General features: G+C 35.7%; 1 pseudogene; it reads left to right on the forward strand.

Annotated features, from left to right (window-relative positions):
* Positions 1-4,546: 4,546 nt before the first annotated feature.
* Positions 4,547-5,925, forward strand: LOC123814554 (annotated as a pseudogene).
* The last annotated feature ends 438 nt before the right edge of the window (positions 5,926-6,363 follow it).

The following is a 6,363-nucleotide window of genomic DNA, read 5'->3' on the forward strand; positions in this document are numbered from 1 at the left end:
ACATAATGAGTATATGTATAAGGTGACCCAACTAACATCACCTGAGATAACTTGGATGAAAGCATTTTGGATTCTTTAGAGGAAAAGCACTGTGCAATTTTGATGAGAATTTTCATTTATTGTAGAATTCCCCAATATAATTGTTGTGACTTTATGATTTTCAAATATTTACAGAAATTAATTTCCTTTGTTTCACTATCACACTGCCTACAAAGTTTATAAACATGCTCCAAATAATAAAAAAGCAACAATAATCTACTACTACTATGCCCCTCACAATGGAATAAAATATACAATCCTTACATACTGTCACAGAAGTATCATTATGACAAAGCAGTCAGAAAGGCTATATTTTACATACTGATATACCTAGTTATTTTTTAAAAATATATTTTATTGATTATGCTATTAACAGTTGTCCCATTTCTTCCCTTTATTCCCCTCTGTCCTGTACCTCCCCACCCACATTCCCCACTTAGTTCATGTCCATGGGTTGTACATATAAGTTCTTTGGCTTCTCCATTTCCTATACTATTCTTTACCTCCCTCTATTTTGTACCTACCATTTATGCTTTTTATTCCCTGTACCTTTTCCCCCGTTCTCCCCCATCCCCATCCTCACTGATAACCCTCCACATGCTCTCCATTTCTGTGATTCCATTCCTATTCTAGTTGTTTGCTTAATTTGTATTCATTTTTTTAGGTTCAGTTGTTGATGTGAGTTTGTTGTCATTTTAATGTTCACATTTTTATCTTCTTTTTCTTAGATAAGTCCCTTTAACATTTCATATATAAGGGTTTGGTGATGATGAACCTTTAGCTTTACCTTTAGCACTTTATCTGCCCTTCCATTCTAAATGATAGCTTTACTGGATAGAGTGATCTTGGATGTAGGTCCTTGCCTTTCATGACTTCAAATACTTGTTTACAGCCCCTGCTTCTATGTTAGGTTTCAGCTGTTAGTCTTATGGGAACTCCTTTGTAGGTAACTGTCTCTTTTTCTCTTGCTGCTTTTAAAATTCTCTTATCTTTAATTTTTGGGTAACTTAATTATGTTATGCCTTGGTGTGTACTTCCTTGGGTCCAAATTCTTTGGGACTCTCTGAACTTTTTGGACTTCCTGGAAGTCATTTTCCTTTGCCAGATTAGGGAAGTTATTCATTATTTTTTTCAAATAAGTTTTCCTTTACTTGCTCTTCCTCTTCTCCTTCTAGCACCCCTATGTTCTGGTTGTTAGAATGTTTAAAATTGTCCCAGAGGTTCCTAAGCCTCTTCTTATATTTTTGAATGCTTGTTTGTTTGTTTCATTCCATTCTGGTTGAATGTTTATTTCTTCCTTCTGGTCTAAATCATTGATTTGAGTCCTGGTTTCCTTCCCTTCACTCTTGGTTCCCTGTACATTTCTCTTCATTTCATTTTGCATAGCCTATATTTTTTCCTTATTTTGCCACCATACTCAACCATTTCTAAGACAGTTGATTTTCTGGCAGTTCTGGTTATTTTTGTTTTCATACTTCTTCTTTTCTTTTGGTTCTAAACAAGAAGTTTATACTTCTTGGGTTGTCCTTCTTTTGGTCGTGAGGGGAGGCAAAATTTATCTACCTATGCCTCCATCTTAGCCAGAAATCAATATACACAGTTATTATATGACATCCAAGGAAGATGCTTATATAAGTAATTATTATCCTTATCTATATACTTCCTGGCATCTATCACTTTAATTAGAATATACTCAGTTTAATGCATTTATTTATTCAGCAAGCATGTATGAGGAAACTACTCTCACCTGAGTTTTATAAGAGATGAGAAATATTATAAATACAATGGAATCTCAACCATCTGGCAATTATAGCCAAGTAAAGCAGATGGGGTATATACACAGTTATTTTTATTAAAAATATACTGTGAAAAGTATCATAAACAAGAAATAAATGCAATGGTATGAGAGTTCAAAGTAGTGGTTACTTTCAGCGAAAAGAATCAAGGAAGGCTTTTTGAAAGAAGCAGAATTCGAGTGGAACTTGAAAATGAACTTTGAAATTTCTCAAATGCCTTTAGTATTTTGAGAATAAAATAATGTTTTTCCTCGTTTGATCAATTAACATAACATATTAATTTCTTAGTAGTAAGTCATCCTTATAGTCCTATAAGAAAAAAAAATGCAGGATGTTGAACTCATTTTATATGTATTTTTATTTTGGACTTTTGCATATTTATTCCTGTATATTCCAGGAGACTAGTGGGTGGTTTCTTTCTGAGTACCATCTTTATCAAGGTTTATTATCAGACTAACATAAAATGAGTGGTGTAAGCTTTCTATCCTTTGCCATGTACTAGAAGAATTTACCTAGGGGACCTTTGGTACCTATGGAAAATATGAAAGGACTCCCTGCTAAAACTATCCTGTTTTGGATCCATTTTTTTAACATAGCTGAAAATTCTGATGGTGTTTCCAGTTTCCTCCATGGCTATGGGCACAACAATAGCTCTGTCACATTTTTTACTTCTTCTTACATTAATGGTAATAATTAATATTTTTAGATAGTTTTCCATTGCATTTCATTAAAATTTTAGACTTTATTTGCATAGAACTCTACATCATTTTCTCTCCCCTTATAGTCTTTAATAGACTTCTGTCCAGTTGCTATATCTTTGTTCTTTTTCTACTTTTGATTATTTCTAATTGAATCTTTTAAAAATTTCTTCATTTATTTACTAATTTTCCCTGAGAGGGCTGGTCTTCAAGGTGACTAAGACTGGAAGGCACAAAGCAGAACAGTAAAGCATACAAACTGGCCAAAATGAACACATTCGAGGTAGAAATAAAGAAGGGAAGCTTTTATTAAATGAAATATTTCCTTAATAGCAGTGAGCAGACAAAGAAGACTAGATCCTCCACAGATAAGAAATATTGTTTGTCCTGATAACATAATAATGCTCTTTAAAGTACTATTTATTATCCCTGCTTAAATGAGTATTGCATCTTAATAGGTACACACATTTATCAAACTAAATGTCTTCAAATATAGATGGTGTGGCTAAGGCTTATACTTATCCAGAGCAAAGTGTGCTGAAAATTGAAAAATGTATGTGCTAACCAAGGTACAGGCTGGGAAAGCTGGTTTAAAGCACTTTGTTTAATTTCTTCTTGCTCATCCTGTATCAACGGGGGATGACACTTGTCCCATCTTTACCCTCCAGCAGTGTTTTGATAATAAATGATAAAATACACAAAGTACTTAGAATCTTTATAAATTGGTGGTTAATTAAAAAAAAACTGTAAAGTTTTCTTTTAAAATATATTTAAAGATATGTCTTTCCTGCTAGTACTTATTAATTTTATCTTTACCAGCATATTTATCACACATTTTAATTTCAGTGTTTTTGACCAAATTGGCTACAATTAAAGTTATTTAAAGCACTGGAGCCTTCAATGTGAAACATTTCAACGCAGTGCTGCAATTCCTCTCAGGTATGGGCAACTGGCAGTGTTGAACGTCAGACTGTCTCCATATTGAAATAAGTAGAGCCATTTCACAAGGAAGCCTCTGTTATTTATATTGTTGGCCCTCTCATCTTCTATCAGCAAGCACAAATACAATGAGATCCTAGAACAAATGAGCTTATTAAGATCATGGTTGGACATATCGTTTTTCAAATCACACTCTACAAGACAGATATGCTGGCAAAGCTGTAATAAATGTCAAGGCTCAAGGCATCCACCATTCTTTTTGGGAGCCCGATGGCTTGGCTAGAAAAGCTTTTCATAAATTTTAGTGCACACCTGTCAAGTGGCAGGTGTGATAGTCTGCTATCATGGAGCCTGAGCTGTGATTTCTGGGCTGGCAGCATTGTCATCGTTTTTGGTACAATCATATGCTTTACCCTCCTCATGACCAATGAAATCTATGTGATCACACTGAGAATCTGTACATCTTGGCATATCTGCCAGTGGTACTCATCACATAGAGCATAGTTTAGATTGGCTGCCATGAGGTGTTATTTCCCATTTGTTAACACAATGGGGTTTCATAACTACAACAGAAATGCATTCATTTGTATATGAGTTTCATCCTTGTTCAAATACAAAATCCATCCCACCTTTCAGACACTCCTTTAACCTTTCACAATCCATCTTCTACCTGACGTTGCTGTAGTGCTAATTATGTCACATATTTCTTAGGGAAAAAAGGGAGGGAAAACCCTTCTTTTGTTTCAATAAGATAAGTTTGTGGGCTTCCGCAGTATGGCTGGCGACATTAGCTAGCACTCGCTCTGTTCTCTCTAATAAGGAAAAGGCAGACAGCAAGAGACTGAACTGTACCAGCTTCTATTTCCAACAGACTCACATTCAACTTTAGTACACAAAAAGAGCCAGGAGAATTTTATTAATTCTATTTTTAAAAAGTTACTATAAAATTAAAGCAAAAAAAAAAAAGGAACCTGAACTTTAGTAACAGCTGGAACAATCCCCAGCAGCAATGGGAGAAGAGATTTAATTTAATTGATTTTCTGTGGTTGCTGGTTGCTTGCTAGTCTCATGGTGATGGAAGTTGCACATTTTTTCAAAGGGCCCAAGAAGCTACTAGAGGTTTGGTTCTCTGGGCAGCAACCAGGCGCAAAGCAAGGATCTGGGGATCTTTGCACCATCCCAAGATCCAAGTGGGACATACTTTTGAAGGATGTGCAATGTCCAATCATAAGTGGGACAAAACTGACAAGCAGGAAGCTTATGGACTCAGTGAGTGTAGCATGTTTGTCTCCTGTAGACATTTCATGTTGAAGACATGTGGTACCACCCTCTCGCTGAAAGCACTGGTTCCCCTGTTGAAATTTGCTAGGGATTACAGTGAGTTTGACTCAGTTCAAAGCTTCTTTCATTCTTGTATGAATTCCATGAAGCCTTCTCACCACGGGCACCCACATCAGAATTTCTAGGAAGAAATAGAGTTTCTTCATGCAATTTTCCCAAATGGAGCAGCATATTATAAGGGACATCTGAATTCTGACTGTTGGTACTCATATACTTTGGATTTTTCAGAGAGTATGGTAATCAGCCAGCCAGATGAAACCCTGGAAATTCTGATGAGTGAGCCTGACCCAGCAGTTAGGGACCAGTTCTACATGAAAGATGGTGTTACTGCAAAGGATGTCACTTGTGAGAGTGAATTCGTGACCTGATACCAGATTCTGTCATTGATGCCACAATGTTCAAGCCTTGTGAGTATTTAATGAATGGCATGAAATCAAATGGAATTTATTGGACTATTCACATTACTCCAGAACCAGAATTTTCTTATGTTAGCTTTGAAACAAAGTGAAGTTAGACCTCCTAGGACAACCTGATCAGGAAAGTTGTGGAAGTCTTCAAGCCAAGGAAGTCTGTGACCACCTTGTTTGTAAACCAGAGTTCTAGATGTCGCACAGTGCTTTCTTTGCCCCAGAAGACTGAAGGTTTTTAACATCTTGATTGCCAGACTGTTATGTTCAATGATTACAAACTTTGTTTTTACCAGTTTTGCTAAGAAGCAGCAACAACAGCAGAGACAAATGAAGAAAAACAGAAAGAGAACACGCATAGAAGAAGGTGGTGGCTGCTCTTCACATATTGATACTGGGGGCTGTGCTTTCCATAACCACCACCTAGCAGTTGCAGAAAGGCCTGGATGTAATGATGGTGCGATCGTTTTGAATTGTATGCATTATTATATCAAGGAATTAGATATCTTGCATGGATGCTCTCTTCTGGGTTTAGGTATCTTATGCCTCTCTTGCTGTGAAATAGAAGTGCACATAGGAAAAAACTTTTACTACGTGAAACCTTACAACACTTGGGACAACAATTCAATTCAGTTTATGCACAGTGTAATATTTCTCCAGGTATCATCCAAAATTCCCCACAGACAAGGCTTTCATCCTCCTTAGGTATTGTTCTCAGCCTAACCATCTCAGACTGTTCTAAAATTGCTGCCAGGATAATCATCTCCAGTTACCTCCAATTTCTAGAATGTATTCTCTACTAATGTTATTGAAACCAGTTTCTACTTTATACAGATGTTTTCTACAACAGCAACTAAAGGTTTTTCTTCCATGAGTACAGTTCTCTTAAGAAAGTTATTGCAATTATCTATTTTATATATTATTACTTCAACATTGCTTCCAGCACTTGTATTCCTTTGATTTCATTCCTCACCATGGTGTCTCAACCGCCAACTCTACCCCACTAAAGCAATATACTATTAAAAAAAGATAAATTTGTGAGTTAGAAATAAACTTTTGATCCCAATTATGTGAAACTATGTTTCATGTACATTCATATATGTACATATATACATATATATTTATATATGCTTAGAAAAACTT

The sequence above is a fragment of the Phyllostomus hastatus genome, unplaced genomic scaffold (assembly GCF_019186645.2).
Source record: "Phyllostomus hastatus isolate PE091 unplaced genomic scaffold, TTU_PhHast_1.1 phas_contig_1, whole genome shotgun sequence".
NCBI lineage: Eukaryota > Metazoa > Chordata > Mammalia > Chiroptera > Phyllostomidae > Phyllostomus > Phyllostomus hastatus.